This window comes from Lissotriton vulgaris, chromosome 3_1 (genome assembly GCF_964263255.1).
Source record: "Lissotriton vulgaris chromosome 3_1, aLisVul1.2, whole genome shotgun sequence".
NCBI classification, from domain to species: domain Eukaryota; kingdom Metazoa; phylum Chordata; class Amphibia; order Caudata; family Salamandridae; genus Lissotriton; species Lissotriton vulgaris.
This window is the reverse complement of record NC_141689.1, coordinates 1,832,042,939-1,832,065,816: the sequence shown is the minus strand read 5'-3', so window position 1 is coordinate 1,832,065,816 and position 22,878 is coordinate 1,832,042,939.

The window sequence follows — 22,878 nt, the reverse complement described above, 5'->3', positions numbered from 1 at the left end:
TGTCAGTGGTGTTCTAATATCACTTCCTGTTTTTCCATCAATAATTACAGCCCAGGTTTCAGTCTGTGTAATGGGAAAAAAAGGATGAAGTCAGGCTTCACATTAAGCGAGCCGCAATTCAGCATCCACCAGGCAGGCAGTGGACAGTGTGTCTTCGGGTCACCAACATTGATGGACGGAGCGTCAGCTGGAATGGAGGAGTCCCGCTAATAAGAGGAATGGTTCGATGCATGCAATTTACCAAATTCAACGAGACAACTACAACAACATACAGATACAGTATCCGTTCTTTTCTAATTATCTTTTAAGTAATGTTATTGCTGTGAACTTCTCTGAGTGTGACTCTGCATTTCTTTGATCTCTGCTTCTAAATTCTTCCTCTTCAGCCATTGTATAGGTTTTACTTCCACTATTTTTCAAACCTAATTTAATGTACAAAGTGTTTCTCTGAGTGCAGAGATAGGCAAGTGAAAACGCATAATTATTACTGCAGCCCTGTACTGTCGCATTCTTTCATTCACGGTTGTCAAAAGTACTACTTACTTTTCAGTAACCATGCATGCAGTAGTGCATGCACTTCCTTTATGTCACTTAAAAGATTTATGGTTAGCTTTGTACCCAAAGATTTCTTTATCTACAATTATTGTGTGTCCATGCTGTGCTTTTTTTCTCTTCTCTCAACAAAACTTTCCCAAATACCCCCATTCCCATCCATTTTCCAAACCCTAACCCTCTTGCCCCGGGCTGTGTGGTTTTGATTGGTGTGTGACTAAATGACAGCAATAATTCCACACACTTGCTGAGGAGGATAAGGTCATAGCAACAGGCTGGTGAAGGAATCCAAGGATATATTCTATTCTTACTCAGCTTGACACTCAGTCACTATTGGCAAATGAAAGCAGATTTTCATGTGCGCCATCAACTTGATTGGTCATCAAGAACATCCTCCTCCTAGACATGGCATATTATTACGCTGCTGTGTTCTTCACCTTCAGTACTATTTCTTGTAGTAGTAGCCAATGTCAAAGAAATTCAACGCAAGTACTAGTTATACTTTCAATACTTTACCATTTGTTAGGCTACATTGCGGCACTGTTCTAGTGTACTGTCACCTGCTATATTCTCTATCGTACCGTTCTAAAGCTAAGGTAAGGACAAACAAGGTTTCATTTTCTTTTTTTTCAGATGCTGCAACTGCCACTGTGTAACACCACAAGTACCACCGCAATGATGACATTTCATCCGCCCAGGATTGCCAACCTTAATCGCCATTTCGCGTGCGGCCAGCCCTGTGCCTAGCCCTATTTCCAAACACAATTTACAGGTAAGATAAGCGTTTGGGGGGAGGAGTATAATGGAGTATTAGGAGAGATGAGAGACTGACGGTCTCTCTGACGGACTATTGAATTCACTTACTCTGTGAGAGGCACTCAGTTTTGAAAACATTTGGGCCTCTAGTACTTACAGAACCACTTAAGTTTCTGGACTGTTAAACCCCCACCCACCAGCCTCAAAAGCAGTAAAAAACACGTATGCTAAGATAAAGTTTAAAGTATATTTATATATCCCTAACATAAATATTCTCCCGCAAGACCCAACCCACCCCCCTCCCGAACCCCAACGAATGTCCCTGAAAACTAAGTCCAAAAAAGTGGAAAACCCAACTCCCAATTCCCACCCCCCAGAAGTCTTTAAAAAAGAAGCAAGGAACAGTCTCCTCCTACTGCTGGCTGCTGTTGAGTTTTTTGGCCAGGTCGGCATGCTCCTTGCAGAGGGGCTCGAGCAGGGTTTTGGTGATAAGGAGCTCATGCTCGAGGTAGGAAACCCTCAGGGAAAGGCGGTGCATCCTTTTTTAGCAACTGCTGTGGGGGGCAGCTGATTTCTTTGCTGCTCTGCGGTGGTGGGTGGCTGTGGTACCCCAGCTCCGCACCGCTGGAGACCTACTGCGCTGACTGGCTGACCCAGGGAGTGCGGAGGAGGATGCAGGTCTCGCCGTGGATGTTGTTGACGTACTAGTCTGCGTGTCCTCCTCCTCCTGGGCCACAAGCCGCCGATATTCGGTGACAGTGGCCTCCAGCCTCCGTTGCCGGGCCCTTTTAGCCAGCTCCTTCCGTGTTGGTTTGGAAGGGGCATCTATATGAAGAAAGAAAGACATAGTCTGTAACCAATGCTCTTTAAGATTAACACAAATGATTCAGCAGAAAGTTGTGTCACAGTAGAACTAGCAACTTGCAAGCGCAGTACATAACTATTGTGGCCAGTATCTATCTAACCTCCCACTTATTCATCCTTGCTCTAACATTAGTGGGAGTTTAAGGAATCATTTCTACGAGCACTATGGACTCACTCCATTAGAGTCGACTATGACAGTACACCAGTCTTATTCTTCTTCTTCTCTCTTGTTTATCAAAATTGGTACGTTAACTTCTGCAAGCCGGCATAATGCCAGCGCAGTCAACTTGCACCCGAGAAAAACAGACGCCCGCCATGATGAGTGAGACAGACTTGCGTTACTGTACCAGTCCAGTACATGCAGGTTGTGATGCTCTAACTTTTCTATTATGGGTGACACTGAGAATACTCTGTTACAAGGGCTACTGCTTAATTAATTTAACTTTCACCCTAAAGTGCCAATGAATACTAGAAAAGGAAAATGAAGAAGATAAATAATCTGATTATCTATCACTGCACATGGTATGTTTTTGCTTACATATGGGATGACTTTAGGTGCTTTGCTTTTTATTGAGTGAACAGTGATACATCCACACATGAATGACCGAGTTCTACTAAACTTATTAACAGAGGTAGTGAGTGGCCATCGTAATAGCCGGATATATGCTGTGCTTGCAATACAAACTGCTGCTACTATTCATGGTAGTATTCAGACAAAATTACAACTTCTTTTCTTTGCCTTTCCTACACTGGAATGGACATGCGGGTGCGGTGTTACATGCTCTTCAAAGTAACACTTAGTTCATCCAGTGACAGTCTACTCCCTCTAGATACATATATGTCAGATAGTACCATGATCCAGGCATCCATCCATTCAAACTATATGTCAATCATTCTACTTCATGTCTCTCATCTGGACAAACATTACGGTTTCTCACGGGGAGCACAATATGCAGTCTGCAATCTCAATAAGTAAGGAATATAAGAGCTTACCACTGCCCGCCACTACCGTGGCAACCTGCACAGCAGTTTGGTCCAGAACTTGCACCGCCTCCTCCCCAAAGCTTTCCTCCTCCACTTCCACGCTGGGCCCAGCACTAGATGTTCCACCTACAAAGTACATTTAAGAATGTTAGATGTCATAGACATACACCACTCACTAGTATTTTGTCTAGGAATGAAGAAATGTGAATACAGAAACCAATCTAATAATTTGTGACTGTCTACTCTAAAGTAAAAATGTCCCTTTTTCCAGGGAAGGGTGTTGTCTTGCTGCACTTTTTGGCACAACTGATGAATGCAAGCTTTTTAACACGCACCACTTTTCTCGTTACAGACAGAAGCTTCACTTCTAAGAACAAATCATCATCACCACTAGGACAGAGGGACCAATGATTCAGCACCAAAAAAGAAAAATTAAAGTTGAAACCAGGTGAGGGCTTGGCTCGCCCACAATAAATGTGTGAAATAAATCACTATAAGCACTTTTCCATTTTTAATCAACCGTTTATGTTTTATGACAAGCTTGATTTTAATAAATATTTTTACTTTTAATAAAGCTTTAAAACTTAAATAGACTGTGGTTTTTGGTCAAGAGTGTATGAGCAAAAGGTTTTGCAATTTGCAAGCATGAGTCTGTGCCTCTGACACTTCTGAACTCTGACTCCGTACTGTTGTCCTGCATTGGATAATCATCATTGGGGATCAATCATCGAGGAATTTGGGAGCTACATGACTCTGCCACACTATCTAGTCAGTAAGGAGATTGGGGGTTCTTCAAAGTCTGATATCACTGAGGTATGTGGAAAGTCTATCTGCGCCTATTATAATTGATAAACAATGCACTATTTAGTGTCCATAGTTCTGTTTGTGCAGATTTTTCCATGCAACAGTAGTAGTATGGATTGTCCTCCTATCCAAACCAAAAGTAAAGTAGTATCTTATTCTTTCTTGGTGGTCATTCACCTTTTTATTGTTGGTAATTGTCAAAGCATAAACATTTAGAAGACTTGAAAAGACATTATGGACAATCCCAGAGGACTGCACTCAGTGCATAGAGCTATTGCTGACAAGAATGGGAGTTTGGTTTAACACCTTTTGCCAAATGTGCAATCTTAGTTAGTTACACAGACAGACTAATAAGAATAATCTAGTAATACCACAGGGAGTCATAGTCGAGGCAGGATAAGAATTTAGATACAGTCTACAAGAAGATCAAAGACGATTTAGAAAAAATCGAATGAGGAACGCTAGGAAAAAATAGGTACTCTATATTAAAATTAAAACTTACCGGGGCCAGCAAAGGAGCCCTCACCTGACCGATCCTGGCCTTGTTCAGCAGCAGCAGCCTCCTCCAATGTCCTCTTGCCCCTGGGGGGAGCTGATGTATAACATGAAAGAAAGGAAGACCCGAAAACATGGATGATTGTTGTCAACCAAATCAAACATTACAAAAGAACAACAACAAAATATTTTGGCGAAATAGCAAATAGACAACTATTCCATGGGATATATTGACCTATCTCATGTGGTCTACTATGATATTAGTATTGCTTGATTTGCGGACCATCGACTTGGAAAGTTATGTAACTCACTAAACAAACTACTAAAAAGGTTTGCCTAGGACTGGCAGGCAGCAGTCCGCAGCACGCGAAGTGACAGACAAACTCCATCGTGATTGCAGATCAGCGACAACACTAAAAAGTTTCCTACTACATTAACCGGTCATTAAAATACTCAAACTATCAATCCACCACCACTATTTCTTATTATTTCCAGGTGTACAAAGGAAGGACTGGACTTGAGTCTGTAGGGGCAGATTTGCAAGCCCCTTGCGGCTCTTTTGGTCCGTTGTTGTGTGACTTTTGTGACGCAGTGGCAGAACAAAAGAGGCGCCATGGTGCGGCGTATATTGACAACGTGACTCATATGGGAGATACATCATGTTGTAAAGCCCTGTGCCATCAGGGGGCGTTCCGGCGAAAGGGAGGGCGTTCCTGCGCAGGAATGCATCCTAAAAGTGGCAGAGGGAAATCTACAAGATTTCAATCAGTCACTTTTAGGACAATGATGCGTGACTCAAACCCTGCGCATGCTTGAAGCAGACGTACGGCTTGACGCAGCATTGGGGAGATAGGGAACCTCAGAGCATTGCTGGAGCTGCGCCATCGTTGCGACGCAACTCCTGAAATGCGCCACCTTTATGGCACAGATGGGTAACGCTTCGGTGACGTTTTGGGCCCATGGTGCGCCGCATTGTAAATACGGCGCACCATGGGTGGTGGTGGCGTGGCGCACAATTACTGGCGCATCCCTGCTACTTTGCAGGGATGCGCCGGTAATTAAAAATCTGACCCTTAGTTTCTAGCATTACGCAGTTCTTTAAACTACACTCATACATAATTTCTCAGGCCAATGAAATGAACACAAAATCGAAAACAAATAAGCATAGTAGCAACGCTACTGAGAAGGAGAGCAGTGCACCTGAAATGCACAGAAGATTTTGAAATATAATTTACCTACAATGTAATCAGCAGCATTATTGCTCTTGGTAAAAAACAAAAATTTGAATATAATAACACACAGAGCAGGAGAAAACAGAGTAGTGAAGAAATAGCCACTACTACTCACCAAGCCCGGGGATCTCGAGGCCGAGCAGGTCGATCAATTCGCGTTCCCGGTCCAGGAGATCAGTCCAACGGTGGGTGGCATGGTTGTAGGTGCGCCAGACCCGAGAGTGTTGGTACATGGCCCAGCACACCTTCTCCCACCGCTTCCAGCGCTCCTGGATCCCGTAGCAGCTAGCGATCTTGCCGCCTGCCATGATAGTCCTGGGGAGGCGGTGCTGGACATAAAAAACTAGTGCGGCCACTTCCTCCGCGCTAAAGATCTCCCGGGCTGTGACTGTCTAACCCCTCAAACGCCAGCACGGGAGCCGGGCACGGGGTGCGGGACCCTTCCCCTTCTCAGGCTGCTTCCCGGCTTCCTTTACCATGGTCTGGGCAGAAAGGAAGGTAAATAATAAAAAAAAATAGAATAGGGAAGAAGAAAAGAAAAGAGTTTAAAAAAGTAGTTTAAAATTAACCAAAAGTAGCAGAAAACACAAAAATATAGAGCTAGAAAAATAGAGGGATAGATAATAGGTAAAATAGATCCAAAAAAACTTCAAACAAGCAAAGGATGGCAGAGATTGACAGAGGATACAGAAAGCATGCCCAGAACCACAGCAATGAATCAAAAACAAGATGGCCGTGCCCGTTCACGAAAGCGTGGGTAAGTTCGCACGAGATTTTTCTTGCGATCACACACGAACTTGTACTAGCGAGCCGCACACTTTGCGAGATTACACATAGCGTCCAGAAATGGAAATACGTCACGCAAACAAAATGGCCGCGCCCGTGAACAACCGTGAGGGTAACGTTGCGCCGTTGCGCTACAAGCGGCTCGCTAAAACGCACAAAACCTTGCGAACTTACACGCCGCAAAAAACAAAACAAATATTCGCACGAATTCGCGTCTTCCGAATTCGATCTCGTGCAAATTTGCGCCCCGCGAATCCCGCGAAATTGCAGAAAAACGATTTTTGCAAAACTGAAAGCACTCAGCAGGTGCAAAAGTTCAACCTCATCATTAGTAACCATTCCCTGTAGTGCTTCCTGAGGGCCCCCTCCAGAGTTCAGTTGCCTACTTGCAACTATTCTATGACCCTGCTCTGACCCTCACAGCAGGCTCAGAGAATAGCTACAAGTAGGCCACAAAGGTCCTGTGAAAAAAATTGCACTGCAACAGAAAGCAATTACAGATAAGAAAGCAGGTGCCAGACTCAGTGACACATTAATCAACCCCAAATTAATTCATGTCAGTTGAAGCAGGGCAGGTGTGCTGCCTTTTTCCCCCATAATCTACAGTGATGTACCAGAGGGTGGCATGGGTGAACCAGAGGGTGGCATGGGTGAACCAGAGGGTGGCAGTGGTGAAACAGAGGGTGCTGTGATGAACCAGACATAGAAGCAACATAGTCGCGACCGTTGCGACCCGACAAGTAAGTTCGCGTTTGCGAACTGGTACAAAACCCTTGCGAACTGGCAGAAACCCTTGTGAACACAAAAAAATCCGCAAATTCGCGAGAGTTTGCGGATTTTGCAGATTGCGAATTCGTGAATACGCAAATTTGCGAACCGCGAATTCGCAAAATTCACCCATGTTTAGAAGCTAATCCCTTCTTGTCTGTTCAGGAAAATTAACTCAATCCTGTTCACTCGAAAAAGTTTCTAGTGACCTCTGAGCAAGCTGGCATTCATGATTAAGTCTAACATATTCAATAGAGACCTAGTCGACCTCAGTCCTACGTCTAAACTATTGTTTATGTTATTCCAATGTGCAGAGCCTATTGGCAATATAGGAACTACACTACATGGCGCCCAACGTTTGGTAAGGCGATAATATAACGCAAGATACTAGAGTAACTCAGTCGTGCTTTTCACACAGACCCCTTTTCCCGTAAAAACTCCAATAGACGTCTGGAGTGGGTAAAAGGTTAATATCCTCCATAACTTAGTAGGAAGAGATTCCTATGTATTAGTTTTTGGTTTAGTCAACGTTGAAGGATACAGTGTTCCAAAATATTGTGCACCTAATCTTTGTTTCCTTGAAACTTGCTCTGCAAACTTTCATTAAACAATGTCAACTAATGGCGACAACAACGAAACCGGTGGAGCTGCAGTAGATGCGAATCAACCGGATTCAGAAGTTACAGGGTTTAATGAAAATGACCCGAAAGCTATAATCATCCCGGTCAATATAAGAAAAACTATAACTATAAAACATCTAGAAAATGGAGTATCATCAAGAGGTGGTACAGTCATATTTGTGGTAGAGGCCCATGAATATCGGCAGACAGAGGTATTCTATTCCTGGATACATTTTCCAGCAGCACATGCTGTGACACGCGAGTTCCACTACTACAAAATAGAGGAATCTCCAGCGGAATACGCCCCTTTCGAGGACGTTGAAATTCCACTAACATAGAAGAGCAACTGCTCTGGTTTAATGGCGCCCTAAAACATCAAAATCACATTACCAGGCTCGTTCCACTAGGTAAACCAGGAGCCACATGGCCGGTTCTAGCCAGCTACACACCACATCCGGACATTGAAACAATGTCAGACAGAGAACTTTTAGTTCAACTAAAACAACTAATTAAAATACATAGACAATTGGTCCAATATATCATGCTGACTTCAACAGTCCAACCTGCAATTAGAATTCCACAAAACACCCCTCAACAGGGGAACACAAATAAAATCACACCACAGAATATACAATCATGTATTGGTAAAGTACCCGCAAAACGGGAACAAATTCCATTCTGGTTAGCTCAAAAAATTACTCAAATAGAGGCAGTATTTGCTGATACTACCCCTCACGACAAACACAGAATTCCGACTATCTGTCTCCCAATGGGGATCGCACCACATGTGGAGGACTGTGACACTTGGGGCACAGTCTTTGCTTCTATCTACACAAAAACACATGGTGTTCCATCTATGGCGGTTATACCAGACGTACTAAGACAGATTCAAAATGAATACGGTCCAGAGCCTGCTTTAACTCTAGGTATGAAATTACTAAAAGACTTTAAGCAGGTCTCGGCTATATTACTAGCCAATATAAAAGGAGAAGCAGCATCTGTGGCGATCCGCAAAAATTGAAAGAAACAGATATAGCAGACCAACCTTTTGAAATTGCCAGAATAATTGAAAAATCCTATGAAGAATTAGGTGGAGATAGTTTGGGTGGGAAACCACTAAAACCCCAAATAATTGAAAATCCTGAAAAGACTTTCATTGAAAATAATCTAAACTCTCAAAAGAAGCAGTGGGAGGGTAATAAACAAACCACTCCCAGAGAAAAACAGTTTCAGACCAGAGGAAGGTCTCCTCAACGAAGGGATAGAACTCCAGAAGGAGGAGGCAAGTCTTCCCAAAGGGAGCCCTCTGAAAAAAGATACAACCTTAGCAATAGGGAAAATTTGAGAAAACCTGACAGATATCAAGATATTGATACACGTCTCTCTCGATCTTTTCAGACTTCCTCACAGAAATTGGAAAGAAGAGGACGGTCAGAACATAAAGACGAGCACGTCAAGTCCAAAGACAAGGAACCTGCTCATCAAAGTAAAAAATTACAATTTCCCAGAAAGAAGGTAGCCAGTATTAAAGTAAAACATGCCGAGAATTCTGAGGACACAACTGAAAAACAGAGAGTGGGCCCAGACAATGCTAGACAGCGCAGCAGAAGTGACCATAGCTCGCAAGATCCTGATGAATCTTCTGGAGACAGTGGACACGGATGAATATATTCAAGTGGAAACTGCAGACACCAGAGTTAGCGTGCCCCATAAACTATATGAAATACCATTACGTATAGAGGGAGATAAAACTAGGAAAATAAAAGGTCTCTTCTGGGAGAATCTATCTAAAGGTTATTCTAGCAGAGGAAGACTGGCCACAAGAGTTTGTCAGGGAGTACCCACATGGCAAAGAAATGATTATGCCTGCCTTCTCAAATCACATTCCAATTCATAAAAATTACACATTTGCTAGAAAATGGGCAGTGGCCCAAGCCCCTGCATTATATAAAAATCTTGTAGGATGGGATGAGGATTCTCCTCACCATAAATTCCAGTTAAAAAGTCAACCTACTGCACAGAGACAGTATCCTGTTAAGCAAGAAGCTAAAAGAGAAGTCAGAGAAATCTTAGACCAACTTGAATATCAGGGGGTGATTGGAACATGCACCTCACAAATGAACAATCCTTTGTTTCCTGTCTCCAAGCCAGACGATTCATATCGTCTAGTTTTGGACTACAGACACCTAAACTCTTGTTGCAAAACATTTTCAGTACAAAACTCACACAGTGCAGCACTAATGAATAATATCGTTCGCAAAAAATATAAAACGACATTAGATATTTCAAATCCCACAGGGATTCAAGAATAGCCCAGGATTATTTTCAGCCAGGGTAACAGAGTTACTACAAATGTATGATGATGAGGCATTATCTTATGTCGACACATCTATCTTACAGACGATGACCTGAAGACACACTTGAAAAGAGTGAAAACCATCATACTTGGGTTGGCATCTGAAGGGTACAAATTTAACTTTAAAAAGTCACAAATTGCCCACTACACTGTCCTATTTTTAGGATATGAATTATCAAGTGAGGGCAAAAGCCTAGCAGACAACTTCTTAGAAAAGTGTGCAGTACTCCAAGCTCCAAAAACACTGAAAAACTTACAATCAATTGTAGGTTTCCTGAATTTCGGAAGAACATACATTCTAAATTATGCAGAGAGGGTTAAACCTCTCTACGAACTAATAAAACCTGATTTTAAACCAATTAATTGGCCTCAGAAACACACAAAATTTTTACGATCATTACAAACAGAGAAGTTAACTAAAACAAAACTGCAAACACGCACACACGAATGCAACCTTGTAATCCGAGTCATCCCAGGAAGATGCGAATTCACATACCTGACCTCTAATGAGGGAGAAACGGTACCAATAGCTTACAAATCACACTTGTACACACAAGCTGAAATGAAATTCAGTTCTACTGAAAAAATAAGTTCTAACTTGGTTCAAACTGCTGTAGCAAAAGAAAGAGTCCTAGCCCAAGGGAAGAGCATATTTGTACTAACAGCAGTATCAGCCCTTGAGGCAGTAACAAGACCAGGCATTCTAAATGCTAAAGCTCTAGATCCAAAATGGATACAATGGGGAAATTCTCTTGCAACAGAAGACGTGAAACATGCATTTGATCCGAAAATGAAAAAACTAGAATATCTGAAAGATGAAAATGAATGTCCTCTGTCAATCGAAATTCTGCCTCTCGAACATTACACCTGTGTAATCTACACGAAGAGATTTGCACAACACTACGTTGTGGAAAAACAAAATTACAATGCAGCGTGCGCGATTGTTAAAGGTCGCTGGCGCTTGGGTAAATTTAGACCACTGGACACTAAAACTGAATCACTCAGAAACTGTACAGCTCAGCGGGCTGAAACAAGATCTCTAAAGATGGCGCTTGAAAATGCCGATCGCGAATTCCCCACACTTATAGTGTGCGATTCGCATTACTGCGTTGAATCTTACAATAATTCCATGCAGACCTGGATAAAAAACGGTTACAAAGATGAGACAGGTGCCACAATATAGCATACAAAACTATGGGAACAAGTAGTTCTTCTGCAGAAAGAACTACGAAAGACTCACGTGATACATACGCAGAGTCTTCAATGTTATGGCGTTCACGATGCAGGGAATTCATTGGCTGACAGAGCCAAAGCGGCAGCTGTTCAATCGGCTTCCATAGCTACCAAAAAGCGTACGAAAAAACCAATAGACGGTGAAAAGCTACTAGCAGTAAAAGCCTCAATGGAAGGCAATTATGCGGCGTTACCTCTAAACTATCCACAATACATACATAATTGATGCGAACTCCATTCCTTTTGCTCAAATCCCATGAGTGGGGGATAGAGTATTTCCAAACACGAACCGTCGAGTCTTCTTGATTCAAGAAGAACACATGGGATTGGGTCTGAGGCACCAAGAGATCCTGAAATCTCTAATAGAATTACAATCACGATACTGGTGGCCGGAAATGAGCGTGCAAGTTTATAACTTTGCAATGGAGTGTCAGGATGGCAATAGAGATCGCAGTTATGAACCGAACAAGATATCTGACTCTAATATAGGAAGACCAGCCCAGATACCTTTTTTAGACAGCATTAGACTATACGCAGGCGTCCGAAAACTGTTATAAAAGATTTGTGAGTCTTTATCAGCACATACGCAATTGGCATGCTACATTCTGACCAGGGTCCTGCGTTTAGCTCTCGGGCTTACAAGGAGGCCATGGCCAGCATGGGCATTGCGTTGCGGTATTCTAGTCCATTCCATCCCGAGGGAAATGCGGCAGTGCAGAGAAAAAAAACGTGACATAAAGCAATCTATAACGGCGAGGGTGTTAGGTTGGGGTGATTGGTGGGTCAAAAATCTAATAAGTGTCCAACGTAATCTTAATAATCTGCCAAGAAATTATCTAGGAGGTATCAATCCGTGCGAACTTTTGTTTGGCACAAGAATGATCATTCATGATCTCGATTGTCACACTTCAGTGGTGAAACAACAAACCTTTGATATCAAAGATCGTTTGGCTGTTTTACAGGACTTGAATGAAACAAGGAGTCTAAGTAACACAAAGCTAAAGCCAAAGACCACTGAAGAAAAACTACCTGTCGCAGCAAAACCTGTCTGGATTCCAAAGATTGGGGATCTGGTCAGAGAAAAGATCGCGTGAAGAAGGAATTTGGGCCTTCTTACAGAAAAGCAGTACCTGTCTTAGCTGTCAGCGGAACAAGATCAGTAGTACTACCGCCCCTTGCTGGTAAAAAGGAGAACCCAGTTGTATCAATCGACCTGGTAAAACCACAATCATGTGGCCAATAATAAGTAGTAGGCCCAGTGGACTTCCAAAAAATAGCAGAAGACCAAATCTTGGTACAATCCAGGAGGTTCAAACTGAGAGACTAATTACATTTGATAAACCTGCAGTGAATAAAAAAGGACTATGCACCAAAGCCATGGAACTTGTGCCTCTTGAAACCCAAATTGCAACAGTTCGTCAAGAAACACCTGTCTACAATGATGTAGCATCTGAACATACATATCCAAAGATAAATGAAAATCCGGAAGCAATTCCACCAATTGACAGCGCTGCATCTGGCTACTTCATCAATTTTGATGACTTTTCTGATGATCCAAGTGAACATGGAGACAAGCCAGCAAACAACACTTTCAAAAAGAAAATTACAGAGCTCTTTCATCAACTCGGAGAAACATATTTGATTTCACCATGGATTGAATTATGGATTGTGTTAGGCGTACTTTTCCTCCTTCTGTGGCTCATCTTGGTTTTAAGTGTGGGTAGATTTATTGATGGAAAATATAGTACAATGGGCACAGCAAGTCAGAACATCAACTTGGTCCTGAAACCACACAGATCTTCTCACATCGAAAAACGAGAACTATTATCAGTGAACATCACAGCAAATCCTATACCTGGTGGTATAGCATGGGACAAAACTGATTACGAAATCTATGGCCCGGTTGAACTCTTGAGATATCCACATCAATCCAAGAGCTCTTTAAGTGACTTTGTATCACCTAGTACATTCTCTGATGATTGGGACTTTGAAAATATTAATAATATGATGTCAGATTTAGAAATGTCCGCAAAATTTACAGAACATGATTATTTACAGGGTTCTTCGAATTATGAAGAAATGTATTGCTTCAATCATTTTGGGCATCATTTACTGCATAAATCTGCTAATCCTAGAAAGGTTTTCAGTTATAATCAGTGGGAACATTGTCCAACTCCACCAAAAGGCAGTTCAAAAACATTTTATGAAAAATCCCCACACTTCTCAGTGTTTAATATCACTAATCCAGAAAGGTTTTATTTCAAAATGTTAAATAAGACAGAAATGAAAAACATGTTGACAAATACTAAACTGATTTATTCTGAAAAATTATATGAAAAAATGTCTACATTTGGTTTTGAATTTTGGAAAAATAACATTGAGACAAAAACCATCTGGGGTACAAAAGAGTGGCAGGTACAAGGTTTAGAATCATTATTTAGAGCCTGCATGATCCCAGAACAAATAATGTTCCTGAATGACACCATTCAACAAACAACCTGTCTTGGCCTAGCCAAGATAAAAGATTTAAACAACCTGTCTATACCAAAGCCAATGCCTGATAAAACTACAGATGAGGGGTTAGACGTTTCCCATATTTTAAAACAAAACAGAACTAATCCTGATCGGGACAAATGGTTGATCTGGCCCACAGACTCTAATAACTGTCATGATAGATTCCTGAACAAAACACAGGGGTTCAAACAGAACAGGCCAGACCCAAGATATTCCCAGAGACAACATCCAGAGATAATTGCAACATACAGTGTAGGAAAACTATGCCTCAAATGGCTACATAAATCCTCACTAAGCGAAATTAAGCAATACTTAACTTTACTTAAAGAAGGTGCTGACTTCCGAGATTTCATAATGGGGCCTCGCAAACAGTGTCAAAAACGTTTCATATACGCCGGTATATACGCAGCTTACAATGAAGCTTGGAAAGTATCACAAATTGAAACTGCAGAAAAAATTCGAGAAATTGATCGTATTCATTTTGAAAAATCACTTTCTGTACAATTGGCTAACGACTCTGACCTCCAGAATTTATTCACTGGACAGCATTGTATCATCTGCTATTGATATAATAGAACAGGATATGCTAATGTTACAACATGGTCAATCCCAATTGCGTTCTATTGTACAGCTAGGCTGGACGTTACAAAACCTCCGTTCAGGATATGTGCCATGGCATCTAATCAACACAACGTCATTATCTATCTTTAACCTTACTGATAGACAAATTTCGTTGGCACAAAAAGGAGCAGACTCTACGGTGCTGAGCATTGAAAAACTAGAAAAATTGCCATTGACAATGTCAGAACGACCGGTCATTGAATGGATAATACATGGCACCATTACAATCCTGATAACAACGTTTCAGTTTCAATACTGCCAAAAGTATATACCAGCAGGCCTGTATGAAAGGTTGGGTAAAGGATACATCAAGTCAACCTGGAATTTGCCTTATACACATAGATGTTATAGTGAAGGGAAAAAAAGGTATTTCTTAGTGGTAACAATTGTAAAAATCATTAAGCGGTACACTTCTGTGTCAAGGTATTAACTTGCATGGAGCCTGCGAAGGTTCATCTAACAACCTTTCATGTCATTTGCACGGCACCCCTGCTGCACAGATAGAGCCCTTTTTCAGACAACTTTCCAACAGTAGCTACGTTATAATAAGTGACCACAGCTGTTGTGGCATGATGCCAGGAAAAGCCTATCTCGTGAGCTTTACTTCCAGGGTCATTTGTTGTATGCAAGTATTGTATCCAAACGGCAATCCAGACATGGAGGCAGAAATATGGCCTTCTGTGAATATCTCTTCTATTCGAATTGATACTTTAAGCAGAATGAAGTCTTCTTTTACAGACAACTGAGCATTTAACCTCGTCCAAAGAGACGTATGATCTGCAAGTTGCAAGGACAGCGGCAGAGATACATACCCTATTATCGACAAATTGCCCCGTGCATTTCGTAGAAATGTTAAGCCAAATCTTAAACATGTCAGATACCAGTGGCATCGCACATGTATTTATGACAATTTTTTCAGGACTGTTAGCACCCATTGAAACAGTTCTAGGCATCTTCCCGAAATTTGAGCATTCTTTATTCGGTGGCCTGCCTCTTATATTTGGGACTTTTAGTAGGTATTTTATTTTTGTTCCTCCTGCTCCAATATGGCAAGCCAGTCACAGACAAAACTCAGGCTATGATGGAAGAAACGATCCTAGCAATATGATACCAAGAACAAATCACTAAAGTCCTTGGATTGGCCTGGCTAAGAGATCTGAATACTACCTGGTTTCTTTCATTCAGACCAATCTGGTAAGATTGCATCTTACCTGTGCTTCTATGTCTGCTATGCGGAGAAGAATGCGTGTTGGACGTCTGTCTTACACTACCATCAGCAGTACCAATGGATATCGATGCTTTGCTTGGTTCGGTAACGGCTCATGCAAAGTGTTGTCCCCAGCGGCTACCTATTCTGATTCGTTGAGACTTCACCATTACAATTAGGTGGCGGTGAAGTATGAGATGAAAGCGGCACCACACAGGTACATCCTTCTGTGACCATTGCTGATCTAAACACCGATGATGGCAATGCATCGCATATATGCACTATTTCCGATTTTTCGGAGTTGGCCCAACTTTCACCTACTGTTGTAGACACATTTTTTGCTGGCCTATCTGAGTTAATGTTCTCTCCTAACAGCTGGAATAATATTTAAAATAGCGAGCCCACAGCGTCCCCTGAACTTTGAATTCGGCCTTCAGTTTTGATAAACAGAACTTCTAAAAACATTGGGACTATTTTTTTTTCCCGAAAAGCGAAATAATTTTTCTCCAGTTCCCAAAATATTTACTTTTTTTGGCACATGGTACTCTGCTTAAAGTAGAACTATTCTTAGAGAACAGAACTTCTATTTTTAGAGACTCTAGAGACATTATTTTGAATCAGCCTTCTAGCATATGTACAATCTTGTATAACTGTGTGATGAAATTGTCTCGACCTTCTCTTCTGTATTAAGAGCCATTTCATAAATGTAACTTTCGTGATTCATTTAGTGAAGATTATAATGCACTACAAAAAATATTATCTGAATGATACCACTGCTTGAAACGTACAGTTTAATACTCCTTTTCGTGTATCTATACCATTTCAAATGTATTTTATGTATTTTGGGGTGGGCTGGAAAACACATGCATACTTATATGTTTATATATTGCTTAGTATTTAGTAATGATGGATATTATACGTGGAGTGGGTGTTGTGAACCTATCTAGGACCCTAATTAAATATTCCCGATTCATGCCCTTATGTGGTTATAACAAATCATATCCTTATAAAGGCATAAGAATCATATCCATATTTAGTCATAGCCAATGCATTCAAAATATGGCAAGGCTACTTCCCTAGACTCCTAGAAAGTACAACGTGTTCTTTAAACAAACCAACCCTCCAGCAGCCCGGGAATTCCCCCTGCTTCTGTTTTGATTTGTTCTAGAACTCCTGAAAGTCCTGAAAGAACTGCCAGTTCTTAGTGACAGTTCTTAGTGACATCTTATGTTCAACCTTACGTCAAACTCGGCACCTTCCAGGTGTAAATATACCAGCATTTGCCTTAAGCAACACACGGTGGTTTGTAGCAGAGCGGCTATCTACTCACCCAAAGCCCAGCTGATGCGAGTGCCGAAGGAAGCCGACCCTCCCATTTGACTCACTGAGAGAGACGCTGTCTTTTCTCCTGCCGAGAAATCCAGCTCCAGTGTTTCCAGTTACCCTTGCGGGTTGCTGAGAGATCGAGTCCTGAGAAAGAGATACAAGACCTCCTTCATTCTAAAACCAAGGTACGGAGCTGATTAGATCCTTAGAGAATTCTTGATTCAGATTCTTGGCAAAAATAACTTAACTTAAACTGCAGCTCACTTACTCCTTCCCACGTACAAGGCTTAGGTTAGGACCACCGGGGTAGGCGTATTTTAGAAGCACCAGTTGAGTACGTTTAGTCAACTTTTATCATTATATGTATTGTATATATTTTATCCATTTTAAGTATCATATGGCTCAGAAACCATATAAATGCTTTTACAGTATTATTTCATAATACTTCTTTTACTGTACGCACTTTACTTTATGACAAGTATTGCAATTGTGGCAATTCACTTCTCTTGCAAAGGAAAACAAGACTGCTCAATAAATAACAAATTTTATTGAAATTGCCCGTCTCTCTATTTCTCTGCACTCTGGTGAAACTAAGCATGCACGATTGACTGAGTGAAATAGCTATCTATTGTTTTCACACGACTCTGGAGATATACTCCTTATTCTGGAGGGAGCAAAGTTGTCATGTTTATGCGGTTGTCAGAAGCTAATCCATTCTTGTCTGTTCAGGAAAGTTAACTCATTCCTGTTCACTCGAGAAAGTTTCAAGTGACCTCTGAGCTAGCTGGCATTCATAATTAAGCCTAACATATTCAATAGAGACCTAGTCGACCTCAGTCGTACGTCTAAACTATCGTTTATGTTATTCCAAAGCGCAGAGCCTATTGGGAATATAGGAACTACACTACAAGAGTTGGCGTGATATGTGAAGTGGAGGATGAGAAAAAGGGGGTCCCAAAACACTCAATCCCCTTGCAATTTCCATGAGAAAATGGAACAGCGATCCTGCAAATACAGCTCAACAGAACTTCACCAAAGGTGACTGAAAGCTAGATCATGGTCCACAAAGAGTGCTTTTGTGAATTGGTGTAAATCAGTTTTGTAGATTTTGAAAAATTCATGTTTAAAATGTTTGTTTAAACCAGGCCCTGAAAAATCAGATGACCCAATAGATCTAAAAATAGATCTGATATGCTGCCACCACATCAACAAAGATAGGTAAAGTATAACAAAACATATAGGGGGGCAGGGTGGGAATACCTCACTGTAGCATCATCCCCAACGAGGGTACCCACCAATGACTACGCCACACACTGAGCTTTCTTTTACATGTCTTTATTAATTTGTGTGTAACTGCTAAGAAAACATGCTGAAGTATGTTGTCCCAACCTACCGCCAGCCTTCTCACTTCTTAAGATCATATTGGATCCCGCCACTTGTTTATAGTGTCTAATCTAACATATTATTAGAATACTTATAATTGTTAAATGTACTGGTTTTCATGGATACACAATATTATTACAATGTCTTTTTTGTATTGATGGTTTTAACTATATAATTTTTTTTATCAAGATATAACAATTCTTTGATAAAAGAAATATATATAGATATTTGTTAATTCTACTGAATAAATCAATAGTGTCATGTTTAATAGTTATAAGTAGTGCATATTGTTCTCTATAAAATAATTGTTGTGTTGCCCAGTTAAATTGTTTGTTTTTTATATACTTACTTAAGGTCTTTTTCCCCCTTTAGTGCCAATTTCCCTACGTTGAGCAAGTATGTTTTGCATGTATGGGCCCCTTCTTCCAGAAAAAACGAAACATGCTGAACCAGCCTTCAATGCATTCCACTCTAAAACTTGCGTCACAGTTCAATTTAGACACTCAGGAGCCGAAAGGGTTCCATCCTTTCTAACTCGCAAGACGCTACACTTACCATATCTTTCTAATTAAAATCTTTATTACAATGCTCATAACATGTTTTATGAGTTAACTGTAACTGGTGAATTATAGTGGTTTAGCTTGTTTAACCCTTTCCATGCGGCCGCGATTCCCCTGGTGTGCTGTAAACAACACGAACAGGGGAGGGCCGTGACGAACCCCAGCCGTCATCAGCACACGAGCACCGTAGTGCATGACGGCTTGGGTTCGTCATCAGCATTGAAGGGGTTAAAACGGTTTGTTTTGTTTGTTTGTTTTAACTGCCATTTTCACCTAATAATAGCATCCGTATAAGCATTGTTTTCTTCAGTAAATATAAGCACAGGCACATACGTATCATGTATAAATCTAATTTCACAATGAAGTGGTAGTCAATATCCTGGAGTCAACTTTTTTGTGAACAATATTTCTTTTTTTTATTCTGCAACAGTTATTCTTTTACTGTTAACATGGAAAATAAGCCGACATGTTTCGACTATTCAGTCTTGATCAAAGCTGGCAGTCCTTTTTTGTTTTTGTTTATTTTTTTATTAACTTTAATATTAACTTTAAATTTCAGAAATATCACAACGCATATTAAACATAAGCAATCAAATTCATAACACTTTAGATAATTTAAAGATAGGTGAAAAAAACTGACAACAGAAAAGAAGGAACAAGAGCAGAAAAGTTACTAATAGTATATACATTTTCTTGAAACCAGATAGTATTGATCCCAAGGGGACCTGATCAGGCCCAATGAAGTCTTGTCCAGACCACGAGCTTTAGCAACTGCTTCTTCACATTCAAATATTTGCCGTAATAATGCCCACCACTCACTGACAGTGATCGATTTAGGCCCGGGCGATGCATAGTTGGGCACTAACAATCGCAATTGTTAATTCAGTAAAACCATCATTAGAACAGCTCTCTGTGTCCTTGTGGAAAGGGAAAAAAGTTACGGTATGGAACATACGTAGTTTTTCTTATGTTTAGCAAATTATAGAGATTTATCATAAGCAGAGGATTCCCCAGCATAATTCTGTATTTATGTAAACAAGTTGATTTATAAGTTCATGTCAACTCTGGAAATAGCTGCATCGCATTTTAAAATGGCGCGGACTTATTCTAGCGTTATATCGTCGGGTTCCCAATCAAAAATGGCGCTGATAAAACAGTAGACCTTTAAAAACAGTTATATTTTACTGTTGCTTATTGTCAAAATTCGTAGGTTAGAAAATTATAAAGGCGAAACTAGGAGTGAATCAAATAAATTGCATTGGGCGAATATGAACTCTGATTGCTCGCCAATACGATGTGGTACATTATAAGATGGCGGCCGGGTTTTTGTTCCTCTATATGGCAATTGAAACTGATTCGGTACAGCTGACTGTCAAAAGCGGGGTATTTAAACTCCAACATTATCAGTAGCATTTTTATTGATGGCTTTCGGAAATGACGACGCGACATGTGAAGACGGCACTAAATCCTTTAGTAAGTGGCTATCTGGCGGCTTTAGTTTAACATGCTTTATTTACTTGAGTTGCGCCTTAACCTGACCGGTTTTTAGTTAACTTCGTAAAAGACCGGGAGAGGGCCACATTTTCAAAGGAGGTTTGGGTAACCAATGCCGGCTTTCTTTCGATAAGACTGTTCTCTAAAATAGGTTCCGAAATGACATACATATTCGAAAAGCAATAACTGTGCCTAATGTGATTCTGTCAGATTTATATGTTTTTCTGGCTATGCTGAGGAGTGCTTTTCGGCTACATGTGGTGCTATGCTTGTAAATATTGCCGGCTCCAAAAATATATCTTTTTAATTCTGGGAGTAGGGGAACGTAGAATGGATTGATCTGATAACGACGATACATGTAGCCCTTTTGCAAAGAGAAGGTTATGCTTGATAAAACACGCTAGGGGAAACCATTTATTTGAACCTGGGTGGAGTAGGGGGTTGGCTCTCCTAATCCCAGATCGGGTGTTGATTTGAGCACCTTAACTTGAAGTGGATTGAACTAGCCGAAGATGATAGCCTGATTTCAATCCATAATTTTTTTTGTTCTCTTCTCTTTAGATTGAGAGGGACTAACCCTACACATATTGGACGGGGAGTACGCATCAAACTTGAATTTCCCTAATACAGGGTGGAGAATATTTAAATATATCGAGGTATGTTTGGTGTATCAATCAAATCTACAGCACTATCAAATATATTAAGGTTGGATAACAAGGAGGCACTCTTTATCTTGATTTAGGTGGCTACCCTTTGAGTACAAACTGGAGGATCGGACAAAAATATCTTTGTGAGCAACTATCGAATGTAGACTGCCAACAATACAGGGAGGATAATATTTGGAAACAGATAAGTTATGCCGGAATAAAAAGCCTTGACAGTGTAAGATTGTGTTATAGGTAAGGATTAAAATATTAATTTTATTGTATTATTCATAGGGTGCTGCCCTATAAGAACACTATAAAACCGTGAGAAAAGATTGGAGAACTAACCAGTAAAGATCAAATCATCATTTTGTCGGTAAGCAGGAAATAGGTGGCTCAAGGGTAGTGAGCTTTCTCTATTTGTCCCTTTCGTTTAAACTAAACATGTGCTCTGCTCTTCTAAGGATAAACATTATGTGTAAAGATTAGGAATATTAAGGCATCTAGTAAAAGAGAATTTGTTTAGAAATGACCCTCACTTTGTATTCTCTACAAAAATAAAACTTTGTTATTGAATTTATCCTGTCAGCAGGTGATTTAGGTTGATGATGTATTATACATATATGACAAACATGGTCAGGACAGGCCAACAGTGGCTTCAATATTGTATAGAAGATACCTATTGTATATATTAGTATTGTACAAAAGGGTGTGTTTTTAAAATTTGTAAATAGTATTGTAAATATGATGTGTATTTTGTATACTTATTTGTAGGCCTGAAGAACGAAACACGTTGGCTACGGTCGTTTAAAGAATAAGAATAAAGAACATTTAAAAAAAAGACCTGCTGGATTCCAATTTTTGCTATATTTATTTGTTATTCACTTTTTTTGTGGGGAGTGCTGGATCATTGTATTTCATTCTAAATTGTGGGAGTATCCCCTTGGAAGCTTAGAGGTATTGAACTTCAGGTCCCTAGCACCCAGACTCTATGATTACTTAGACTAGAATATTGATAGGTGCAGTCATCATTGCCTCTCTTTTGTTGTTGTTACACATACGTATCATGTATAAATCTAATTTCACAATGAAGTGGTAGTCAATATCCTGGAGTCAACTTTTTTCTGCATAATATTTCTTTTTTTTATTCTGTAACAGTTATTCATTTACTGTTAACATGGAAAAATAGCCAACATGTTTCGACTATTCAGTCTTGATCACAGCTGGCAGTCCTTTTTTATTTTGGTTTATTTTTTTATTAACTTTAAATTTCAGAAAGATCCCAATGCATATTAAACATAATCAATCAAATTCATAACACTTGAGATAATTTAAAGAGAGGGGAAAAAAAACAGATGACAGACAAGAAGGAACAAGAGCAGAAAAGTTACTAATAGTATATATATTTTCCTGAAACCAGATAGTACCGATCCCAAGGGGACCTGATCAGACCCAATGAAGTTTTGTCCAGACCACGACCTTTAGCAACTGCTTCTTCACATTCAAATATTTGCCGTAATAATGCCCACCATGAGGTTCCGTGACAATCGTAAGTGATGTTTTCGACTCGCACGAATATGGTCGAGTCTGGTATCTACGAACCGCAAATGACGAGTTCAGTAAGTGTGCGCAGTTTCGCTGTGCTAACTTAAACCGTTCGTTTGTTATGTGGGTTTTTC